The 12,501-nt window shown below is 47.7% G+C and overlaps 1 long non-coding RNA gene across 1 annotated transcript; it reads left to right on the forward strand.

The window, feature by feature from the left end:
• LOC143272152 (uncharacterized) lies at positions 1-7,199 on the forward strand. The gene is made up of 3 exons (XR_013049593.1): positions 1-189; positions 2,277-2,371; positions 7,041-7,199. It is a non-coding gene; the product is annotated as an uncharacterized LOC143272152 (long non-coding RNA).
• Positions 7,200-12,501: the final 5,302 nt, after the last annotated feature.

A 12,501-nucleotide genomic window follows, 5' to 3' on the forward strand; every position in this document is an offset into this window, starting at 1 on the left:
GGGTGGCAGGCAGCTCAAGTCAAGGGGGCGGCAGTGGAATGAGACGTGAGGAGATTTACGAGGGCACACATTTACTGTTCCGATGAAGCTGCGGATTAAAGTTACTTCTGAGATGATCGGACATGTGCGGGGTGGTACGCCTAAGAACCATGCTTGTTTCTATTCCTCAAACCCCACCAAGTTTTATAGGTAAGTGACAAACTCAGGGAGACACAGAGGGCAGCAGGTCCCCTGCAGCTGTTGAAGAAACCGCAGTTCGCTGCAGCCATGCTGGGAGCCGCCCTTCCCCACCAGTGTGGTGGTGAAGCGTTTGGTCATGACTGAGGGGTTGATCTCAGCAGGTCTGTCTCCACAGGGGATGTATGTGATACGATTCTCATTACCTGTCTTCTTCATGCTGCTAGTATGCCACACATTAGTTTTGAATTTTTTTTAGTTTCAGTTTGGCTTTGTTTTGTTTGGGCATGGGTGGGGCATGCATGCCACCTATGTGTGGAGGTCAGAGGACAATGTGCAGAAATTGGTTCTCTCCTCCCACCACGACTCAGGTTTGACAGCAGGAGTTTTATCCACTAAGCCATCTCACCAATGAATGTTTGGGTAGTTTGTTTTGTTTGTTTGTTTTAAGACAAGGTATCACCATGTAACCCATCCTGGCATGAGACTCACTAGACAAGCCAGGCTGTCCTCGAAGCCATGGACTTCTGCCGTACCGGAATAGTTTTTGAATGTTAAACTGACCTTACATTCTTGGGGAAAAGTTCATTAGATACTGGCATATTCTTGTCAACATATTACTTAAGGATTTTTGTGTCTATGAACATTAGGATTATTTATCATTAATTCTAGGAAAGATTTTATTTTATTATTTTTAAAGATTTATTTATTATATATACAGTGTTCTGTCTGCATATATGTCTGCAGGACAGAAGAGGGCACCAGATCTCATTACAGATGGTTGTGAGCCACCATGTGGTTGCTGGGAATTGAACTCAGGACCTCTGGAAGAGCGGTCAGTGTTCTTAACCTCTGAGCCATCTCTCCAGCCCCGAAAGATTTTATTGTTAAGTGTGTGTGTGTGTGTGTGTGTGTGTGTGTGTGTGTGTGTGCAGAGACACCTCTTCGGCCCTGAGAATCTTCATATTTTAGGGGTTTTTGTTTTTCTAAGTTCTTTGGCTTTGGTATCAGGGTAATGCTGGCCTCATAAAATGAGTCATGAAGTGTTCTCATCTATTTTCTTGAAGAGCTTGTTTACACTTGGTGTTCTGTGTGTGTATGTGGGGGTGTGTGCGTATGTCCACACACGAGTGCGTATGTGTGCTCCAGTGCATGTGTGGAGCTAGAGACAGCCTTGGGTGTCAATCCCAATCTTCCACTTTGTTATTTATAGTTGCACACCAGGCTAGTTGCCCCACAACTCTCAAGGGACTCTCGGGTCTCCTTCTTCCGTCTTGCCACAGGAGTGCTGCAATTACAAGTGCATGCTGTGTGGGTTTTGCGATCTGCTCTGTTTCTAATGCCTGCACATCTCTCCAGCCCCTAGGATTTACTTCTTAAATCTTTGATAGAACCCGGCAATAAAGTCATCTGACTAGGAATTTTCTTTAAAGAGAGAACTGTAACTAAGATTTCAATTTCTTTAATAGATAATATGGACTTTCCATTTATCCATCTCTTAAGTCTTAACATTCATATGTTTTAAGAAACTGTCCATTTTATCTATATTGTGAGACAAGTAAATACAAAATGGTTCATAATATTTTCAATGTTTGTTGTATCTGTAGGGATCCTGTCTTTTATAACTGATATGAAAGTCACTTTATTCTTTGACATTATTGCCTTTGCACTCAGAGGGGAACCCTAAACATTGCAGATTTTCTGATTCCCTTGTGAGAGAATATTAGATTGCAGTAATGTTGGATGTGCTACACAGAAGCACATGGAAGTAAATGAAAAACCTAAATAAATGTTAACTTGGGCAGGCAGAGAATTGTGTAAACAATAAAACTAAAGTATGAGTGCTGGGGGGTGTGGTGGTTTGAATGAGAATGACCCACAGGCTCATATGTGTGAATGCTTGCCCCTCCCCCCTGTGCCACCATTGGTGGAACTGTTTGGGAAGGATTAGTGGGTGTGGTTTTGTTGGAAGAGGTGTGTCACTGGGGGTGGGCTTTGAGGTTTCAAAAGCCCACACCATTTCCAGTGAGCTCTCTCTCTCTCCCTCTCTCTCTCTCTCTCTCTCCCTCTCTCCCTCCCTCCCTCCCTCCTGTTTGTAGGTCAGATGTGAGCTCCCAGCTCCTGCTCCAGTGCTCTGCCTGCCTGCCTGCTGCCATGCTCCCACATGATGGTCAAGGACTCACCCTCTGAAACGGTAAGCCCCAATAAACACTTTCTGCTATTAGTTCCCTTGGTTGCGGTGTCTCTTCACAGCAACAGAAAAGTATCCAAGAGAGAGGTTATCTCAGTGAAAGATTTGCCTGGGTTAGGTGAGGACCTGGGTTTGAGTCTATAGCAACAAACAAATAAATGTTAAAACATAATAAATCTGTAGATTTAACATGCACTCACCATTTATCACAGCCTCTGTGTGCCTTCACAGAGGAATCTGATTGGTCAGGGCAGGAGTGAAGAAAGCACCTGGCCACAAGCTTTTTAGTATAATTTAGTGTTCATTTTGTACACCATACAGCTTTGATTAAAACAAAACTCAACCAGGAAACAAAACAAAACAACCTGTGACCTTGTACATTCTGGCTCACAGGAAATGGCAGAAATGACCTCCTTCTGATAATCTGAAACCTGAACCTGCACGCACAGCTTTTACCTCCTGGCTGAGCTGGCTGGCTAGAAAGCGTGGGTATGGCAGATCCCTCCTCCCCATGAGGACCCTGGGCATTTGAAGGCAGATCTCTGAGGAATCAGGTCTCCTGAGCCTGCAAGCTGCCTCCCCCTCTTTTTTTTTTTTTTTTTTTTTGGTTTTTCGAGACAGGGTTTCTCTGCGTAGTTTTGCGCCTTTCCTGGAACTCACTTGGTAGCCCAGGCTGGCCTCGAACTCATAGCGATCCGCCTGCCTCTGCCTCCCGAGTGCTGGGATTAAAGGCATGCGCCACCACCGCCTGGCAACTGCCTCCCCCTCTTAAGACAAGGTTTCTACACAGGACCAGTTCAGTGATATGCAGCAGCCATGGATGGGGCGGGCTGGAGCGATGGTGAGAGCTGAGGAGGAGTTTGACTTACACCCTGTGATGGCTGTTCTCGGTTGTCAGTTTGACTATCTGTGGAATGAACTACCATCCAGAAATGGAGGGCACACCTATGATCCGGATCTTGAGGCTGGAAGGCACATCTTTAATCTGGGCCACACCTTCTGCTGGAAGCCTATCTAAGGACAATAGAAGAAGGAGGAGAGAGAACCACTGGGCCTGGCTTGGGCATCTGAGATCTCAAAGCCCACCCCCAGTGACACACTTCCTCCAACAAGGCCACACCTCCCAATAGTGCTGCTCCCTATGAGCCTGTTCGGATCAATTTCATTCAAGCCACCACAGAGGGTGACCCCACCCCAGATGTGGACTAGGTATCATCCCATGGAGTGGGAGCTTGGGTAGGATAGGAGGAAAAGGAGAAAGCTTGAGAAAGCCAGCCTTCCCTTTCCTTTGTTCCTAGGCCCTCCATGAGCGGCTCTCCTCTGCCACACACTCCCAGCCCCGAAGGACTGAGCCCTCTGAGCCCGTGAGCCAAAAAAAAACTTCATGTTTTTATGTTAGATATTCCGTCTTAGTGACCCAAAGTCCCCGATACAGGGAAGAGGAGGGAGATGGAAGACGAGGAGTGGAGGGTCAACCACAGCACATGCAGGTGCGGTCACAGCTCAGTGAGTCCCACTCACTGCGTCAGTGTGCTAGGAATCGTGGTGGAGAGAGGCTCTCTGCCCTCCCAGCCCAGCTCCTCCTCTGGAGTCCTCCCAGCTCCTCCTCTGGAGTCCTCCCTCTCTTCCACGCTCCCCTCCCCACATTGGAGCCGCTCTGCTACTAAGCACCAATCCCAGAATCCTTCTCTTTCTTATTCACTGGTCTCCACCTTGATCAGGAAAAATAAGTCACTTCTCACTTTGCTTCCCTATTCCCAAGAGACCTGGGGTGACAACAAGAAAAGATTTCTTTTTTTTTTTTTTTCAAGACAGAGTTTCTCTGTGCAACCCCGGCTGTCCTAGAAATCACTCTGTAGCCCAGGCTGGCCTCGAACTCACAGAGATCCACGTGGCTCTGCCTCCCAAGTGCTGGGATTAAAGGCGTGCGCCACCACCACCACCACCACTGACTAGCTTACAAGAAAAGATTTTGCCTAGAGTTGTAGAGCAGAGATAGGTGGATCTCTGTGAATTACAGACAGTTGGGTGACACAGTGAGACCTGTTTCAATGTGTGTATGTGCGCGCGCGTGCGTGCGTGCGTGCGTGCGTGCGTGCGTCTGTGGCCACACATGGTAGTCCAGGCCTGTAATCCTAGCACTCAAGGAGGTGCGGCAGGAAGAAGGTTGAGGCCAGCTACTTGGGAAGCTGAGGCAGGAAGACTGAGCCCATGAGTTCGAGGCCAGCTTGGACGAGATAGTGAGACTCTATCAACACAAAACAGAGGACTAGGGGTGTGGCTCAGCTGATAGAGTGCTCGCCTGGATCCCAGCGTCACACTAACTGGTGGACACAGTGACACAGTCCAGCTGTGTCACTTCTGGAGTAGAGGCAGGAGGATCTAGTCATCTTTGCTTATACAGCGATTTGGGGGCCTACCTGAAACACTGTCGCCAAACAAACAGCAACTGATAAAACACAAGAGAAAACCCAAAATTTGAACTGCCTCAGCCACTAGAGGGACAGGACCACAGGATACATCATACTAGAGGGACAGAATCACAGGACACTAGAGGGACAGGACCACAGGACCCATCACACTAGAGGGACAGGACCACAGGACCCATCACATTAGAGGGACAGGACCACAGGACCCATCACATTAGAGGGACAGGACCACAGGACACATCACACTAGAGGGACAGGACCACAGGACCCATCACACTAGAGGGACAGGAATGCACATCACACTAGAGTGACAGGACCACAGGACCCATCACACTAGAGGAACAGGACCACAGGACCCATCACACTAGAGGAACAGGACCACAGGACCCATCACACTAGAGGAACAGGACCACAGGACACATCACACTAGAGGGACAGGAATGCACATCACACTAGAGGGACAGGACCACAGGACCCATCACACTAGAGGGACAGGACCACAGGACCCAACACACTAGAGGGACAGGAATGCATATCACACTAGAGGGACAGGACCACAGGACCCATCACACTAGAGGGACAGGAATGCACATCACACTAGAGGGACAGGAATGCACATCACACCCGGCAATATTTATCGGCTTATTTGGCTTTGGTTTCATTTTCTGAGACAGGGTCTCACCAGACTGGCCTGGAACTAGCAGGCAGACCAAACTGACTTCCTTCTCTGAGCGTCTTCCCGCCTCAGCCTCCCAAGTGCTGGAACTACAGGGGTGGACCACCAAACTTGTTTTTCTCTTTACTGTTGTTGTGTATTTTAAATTATGTGTACATGTGTGTGTTTGTGCACATGAGTGCAGGTGCCTGTCGGGGCCAGAAGAGGGCACTGGATCCCCTGAAGCTGTTATTACAGGAGATGGTAAACTGCCCAGTGTGAGTGCTGGGGACTGAACTAGAGTCTCCTGTGAGAGCAGTACATGTACTTAACTGCTGAGCCATCTCTCCAGGCCTTGTTTTAAAGTTTTTACTTATTGTGTATGTGCACGCGCACTCTCGCACTCGTGTGCACTCGCGCACAGGCACGCATGCTCTTGTGCTTGCTCTCAACTCTGCGTGTGTGGTTGTCAGAGGACAACCTATGGGAGTTGGTTCTCTCCTTCCATTGTGGGTCCTGGGGATTGAACTTGGGTTGTCAAACTGTCATAGCAAATGCTTTCACTCGCTGAACCATCCTGCTGGGCCAGCCTTTGTGATCTTAATCCAATGGACATATACACTGTGAAATGATCAACTTAGGACAATGACCATCCCCATCACCTCATAGGATATCGATGGTGAGAACACTCAAATTCTTAGCCATCATGGTGGCACATGCCTTTAATCCCAGCACTCAGGAGGAGGAAGCGGCAACTCATAGTGAGTTTGAGGGCAGTCAAGGTGAGAAGGTGAGTTCTAGACCAGCCAGGGCCACCTAGTGAGACCTTGTCTCAAAAAAAAAAAAAAAAAAAGTTCAAATTTTCTTCTTTCTAAACCAGGTGTGGTGATGCTCACCTGTAATCCCAGCACTCAGGAACTGAGGCAGAGGCAGGTAGGTCTCGGATCTCTGAGTTTGAGGCCAGCCTGGTCTACATAGTGAGTTCCAGGACAGCCAGGGTACACAGAAAAACCCTGTCTTGAAAAAGCAAAAACAAAAGAATTTTTTTCTTCTATATAAAATTTTAGTACTCTGTACTTCTGGGATAGGGTTATACTGAATCAGAAACAACAGATATTTTTTTTTGTTTTAAAAATCTTGAGAGTAAATCTTTTGAGGCCAGACCAAACTGAAGCGAGGGAAATGGCGTCTCTTGCTGCTGACTTGAATTTCTCTTCCCACTAATTTTCAGTAAGAAATTGCATGTCTCTGCACTTCCTGACTTCAAACTGTGGGGCAGCCTGTGTGGCCGCTGACAGCTGTTGGGTCCCTGTGTCACAGGGTGCCTGTGACACCGGATGGGCACCCTGAGCTTGCCCCATGGTATGGAAGGCACCAAGCTATGCCACTTCAGGTCCATAAAACATGCAGCGGAGTCCCGGGTGGGTGCCCTGCTCAGAGTCCCTCAAAGCAAGAATATCTGTTTCTCTCCTGCCGTCCTCGTCACCCTCAGCGACGGAATAATGGCGGTAATTTATGAGAGTTTGCCATGCACTGGGAAATGCGCCAAACACGTTACATTTATTATCTCATGTCTCTCTTATGACAGTTCCATGAGGTTATATGCCATTATCTCCACGTGACAAACAAGAAACTGGAGCCTCTGGACAACATGGTGAATATACTTGAAACCACAACTATATGCCTTACATTGGTGATTTGCATGGTATGTGGATGTTATCTCAATAAAGCTTTATGTGGTATAGTGTGTGTGTGTGTGTGTGTGTGTGTGTGTGTGTGTACTTGGAGGCAAAAGCAGGCAGATCTATGTGAGTTCAAGGCCAGCCTAATCTACATAGAGAGGTCCAGGTCAGCCAGGGCTACACAGTGAAACCCTATCTCAAAAACAAGGACTGCGGATGTAACTCGGTGGTGCATGTTTGCCCAGGGGGATGAAGTGGGGAATGGGTGCTGTGTGGTCCATTGCTCAGGCACCTGGCAGCCCTGGTAGCCTCTGAGGTGGGCAAGCCGTCACTTCAAGCACTGTCACCAGCATTTGGGCTCCTCAGAGAGCGACCCCATCAGCCTGGGGATGGAGAAGGGATGGAGTGAGGAGGACAAAAAACGGGCACCTGGTCTGGGAAGCACCTTCCGTAAAACATTCCACACCAGCCTGTCCGCCCCAGAAGCTGCTGCAAGCTAAACTAGCTGTGTGTGCTGCAAAGGGGAAGAACTCAAGAGAGCTGCTGGGGTGCATTGCCAAGTGCCCGGGGAGCCCTGCGCCCAGGCCAGGCAGAGGAGAGGGCCGGCTGCATCCTACATCAGCACACACTCCCGGGTGCTGCCTCTGGCCCTGCGGAATCCTGCTGACTCACCTCCTGCCCTCTGCAGGGTACCCAGGCCAGTTGCCTGGTGACTGTTCCCACTAGGCAACTGTGCCTCAGTTGCAAACCAGAAGGTCTGTATTATCCCCAAGGAGTAGGGATGAGTTTAAATGCTTTACCTTATCACAAGAAATCCTTTTTTTTTTCCTTCTGTTTTTGTTTTGTTTTGTTTTTTTGAGACAAAGTCTCACTATATAGCCCTGGCTACACTCTGTAGACCAGGCTGGCCTTGAACTTGCAGAGATCCATCTGCCTTTGCCTTCCAAGGGCTGGGACTAAAGGTGTGCGCCACTATGCCAGGCTCCAGAAATCTTAACAAGAGCTCTTAATACGCTTGTTTCCATTTCAGTCTAACTTTATGTATTTGGTTATTTATGTGGTTTTTTTTTTTTTTGAGACAGAGTTTCTCTGTGTAGCCCTGGCTATCTGTGAATTAGCTCTGTAGCCCAGGCTGGCCTCAAACTCAGAGATGGGCCTGCCTCTGCCTCCACAGCGCTGGGATGAAAGGCGTGTGCCCCTGTGCCTGGCTTCAAGGGCAGAATAATTTTAGAAGGTGGCAAAAGTGCTTCCGTTTTTTGTACTTAAAATCCGTGCTCTTCACCTAGTCTTTATTATTTTAGTTTCTGAATTTTACAGCAATCTGTTTAGATTGGGACTAGCCAAGCATACTTTAACCTTTTTGGGTTTTTTGTTTGTTGTTTTTGTTTTTTCGAGATAGGATTTCTCTGTGTAGCTTTGGAGCCTGTCCTGGATCTTATTCTGTAGACCAGGCTGGTCTCGAACTCACAGAGATCCTCCTGCCTCTGCCTCCTGAGAGCTGGGATTAAAGGTGTGCACCACCACCACCCGGCACAGGCTTTAACCTTATTGGTACATAACAGGCTTTAAAGGATTTTCATCTTTATTCCATTTTGGACAGTTTTTCTTTTAAATAAGTTTTTAAACATTTTTGAGATTATAATCACATCATTCCCCTCTCCCCTTTCCTCTCTCTAAACCCTCCCACACTCCGATGGTTTCCCCCTTGATCTCTTTAAAACTCATGGCCTCTTGAATTACTGTAGAGTGTGCGTGTGTGCGTGTGTGTGTGTGTGTGTGTGTGTGTGTGCGCGTGTGTGTGTTCGTGTGTTCCTAATACATATATTCAGCCTGCTCAGTCTGTATAATGTTATTGTACGCATGTTTTCAGGGCTGACCTTTTGGTACTGGATACCCAGTGGGTGCGCTCTTCCCGGGGGGAGACTATGTCCCTCACCCTCTGCATTCCTCAGCTGCCTCTTTGTCTAGAGTTGAGACCTCGTGAACTTTCCCTCGTCCATGTTACCATATCTGTTGGTGGTGTCCTTGATCCGGTCTTGTTTAGGCAGCCATGTTGGTGAGACTTCACGGGTGTAACTTTTGACAGTGTTTTTAGTATTTAAAAAATCTACTAGGGCACTATTTCACATGGATGAGCAACAACCACGGACTTGAACAGATGATTAGTCAAAAATCTTCACTGGCAATATCCATTTCAAACATATAAAAGGAACATTTTAAAAAATGTTTAGGGTTGGAGAGAAGGCTCAGCAATCAAACACAAGTTTGATTCACACACACACACACACACACACACACACACACACACACACACACCAGGTGGCTCCCAAGGGACTCTCACTCCCGGGATCCCTCTGCAGCCACCACACACAAGTGCATAAACTGACATTCACAAACACATAATTGGAAAAAAAAAAAGATTTAAAAACTGTTGTTCACGCTCTGTTCACCACCTTGGCTGTACAGTGGTGCTTGCTGATCAGGCGGCTCCTGGGCACACGTGGCAACCGAGGGCTTGAGCTGTGGCTGGTCCACACTGAGGTGTGCTGTCTGTAAAACACACACTGGATGTCCGACTCAGTATCTACAGTTGTTGCCTTTCGTGTCAACTTGCCACAGATTAGAATCACGCGCGTGGGGAGCCTCACCCGAAGCGCTGTCCTGACTGCCTTGATTGGTGTGGGGAACTCCGGCCCACACTGGGGGGCTCCTTCCGGTAGCAGATGAGATAAAAAGCTGGGGTCCTAGCCCGGCTTGCTTGCCCTTCTCTCTTGCCACTGAGTTGATCCGCCCTGCTGCTGCCGCCGTCGCCGCTGCCGCCGCCGCTTTCGCTCATAGCAGAAGCAGCTTTTCCAAGATTTCATCGTGGACTCTCGAGTCCAGTGGCCCTCCAGCAACCTTCTGCGCTTCCGGTGCCCGGTTGGGACCCCGGCGGCACTGCGCCTTGTGCACTGAGTAACTGCAGGTTGTCGCCCCCTGCTGTTGAGACATTCGGCTTCCAGCACTGAGTACTCCGTTCTCAGCTCTGAGGTCGGAGCTTACTGTTGCTACGGTTTTAAGCTAACTTATTAAATTCTGACACATATATGTATATACATATATACACATATATACATATACGAACATGTATTTGTTTTCTAGTCTTCCCCCCCGCCCCGAGAGACAGTTTCTCCGTGTAGCTTTGGAGCCTGTCCTGGAACTCACTCTATAGACCAGGCTGGCCTTCAACTCACAGAGATCTGCCTGCCTCTGCCTCCCGAGTGCTGGGATTAAAGGCGTGCGCCACCACTGCCGGATGTATATACATACATACATACATATCAGAATAGACATATCAGATTATATATATGTGTGTATATACATACACACACACACACACACACACACACACACACACACACACACACACACTTCCTTGGTTCTGTTCCTCTAGATAACCCTGACTAAAACAGTTAGAAAACAAGAATGTAAACTATCCCATGAATGACTTTTATACAGATGACATGTTGAAATCATAATAGTGGCGATATATTGGGTTAAATAAAATACATTATAAAATTTTTAAAAGTTATGCTCATAGAAGCAAGCTCATGTTGCTCATTAAAATTTTGAAAATGTTTTATTTGGAAAATTTCACACAGCTTTGGTATTTAATGTGTTCTCAATGCTCATTTTTATAATTCTTTAATAGCAAGAAAGCATAGTAACTTTTTCCATCAAGCTCCACATCGATGTCTCCATGTCCCCTCCAGTTTACTTGAATGTGCTCTGAAGTCATATGTATTTCCTACAAGTGTGAGGACATGGAATAGTTTCCAAGAAGATATTTCTGAGTATGGTTAGTGTTTAGAAGAAGCATCTTTGTGTCTGTCCATATGGGGTGCCTCACTGGATTGTGGGGTGCAGAGGTGTTTATACCATCGTGTGTATATTAATCACGTTGCAATTGCTTACTAATGAGCTCTCAGCTAGCTGCTCCGCTGGCTGCAGAGTCCCTGGGCATCTTAGGGAGGCCACGACTGGCCACACTGTAAGGCCAGGGTGTCTGTCTAAGGGGAAAGACAGGGCCCTGGATCCTTTTGAGCTTTTAGGTTTAAGTAGAGCCCTGGCCTGACTCCTTATTGAATGTCTCCACAGTACAGGGGTTTTTCCTGCCCAGTATCTCCTGAAGCCCTTGCTTAGCCACCCGGCATCTGTGTGCAGGTTCCTGTTAGTCTGTATGCCAGGGGCAAGGCACACTAGAAGGCAGGGGTCAGGCTGCTCCGGTGCTTATAAATACCCATAATTTTTATGTATGGCTTTGGCATCCCATTTAGTCCTCATTACGGGTCAGTCTAATGCCAAACCTGACTGTTTCCAGGCTCACCCCTCAGGGCTGAATTGTACACACTCCATAAATGGCCTGTGCAAGGCAGGAAGGCACCTGTGGGCCACTTACTCAGGTAATTCAAGAGCTGCTGGCACTTTCTCAGCCCTCCCAGGGTCAGAAATGTGAACTGGTAGTGGCCAGGAGACTGGCCATTTTGGCCATTTGGATCTCACAAGGGAGATCTGAGGGTGGAGACAGAATCTTGAGGTTCCAGACTGTTAGGGTGTGTGCGGAAGTGAAAAGAAACAGTGTGAGACCTATTCAGGGCACTAAAGCTCTTTCAGTTCTGTGTGGCCTCGAGCTTGCTCTGTGACATCACCGTGTCGTGACTTTCTCCATCTTTGTCCCTGAACACCCATGCAGTTGTGTCTGAAGTGATGGGTATACAAATGTGGGTGGCACTTGCTACCATGAAAACTCTATGTGTGGATGTATTGTAGCAGGGGTATAATTACCATAAAGGAACTGTGTATTGAGATGACTTCGGTCATGGGTATTATTTACTATTAAGTTCTTTAAATGTTAAATAGTTGTTCTGGAACACAATTCACTTGCAGAGCTGTGGGGAGTGGAGGAAGGTCTGAGTGAGTGAAGTCTTGAGACACGTGGCCCAGAATCAACAGAAATGGGCCAAGCTTTTCTTTGGAGTCTTAGTCCTAGTGTTTACGAACGACTGGTCTGTGTGTCGAAGACTACCAACTGTAGCTTCCTGTCCCGGAGAGTCAGAGCCTGAGACTGCTCGCTGATGCCTTACACTGAGGTTCAGGATTGTGATAGCGGGAACTTCACTGGATGTGGGTCTGTGGGTCTGTCCTGTCTTCATTCTCTTGCCAAGAAGCACATGTCATCCCACACTCAGAAAAGGGAGACAGGAGGATCCAGAGTTCAGGGTCAGTCTGTGTTTATGGAACACTGTGCAAGGATCAGTAACAACAACAAAACAATTCAGGTGATGGCCTTTATGGCACACACCTTGAGTCCCAGCACTTGGGGAGGCA

The sequence above is a fragment of the Peromyscus maniculatus genome, chromosome 3 (assembly GCF_049852395.1).
Source record: "Peromyscus maniculatus bairdii isolate BWxNUB_F1_BW_parent chromosome 3, HU_Pman_BW_mat_3.1, whole genome shotgun sequence".
Taxonomy (NCBI): Eukaryota; Metazoa; Chordata; class Mammalia; order Rodentia; family Cricetidae; genus Peromyscus; species Peromyscus maniculatus.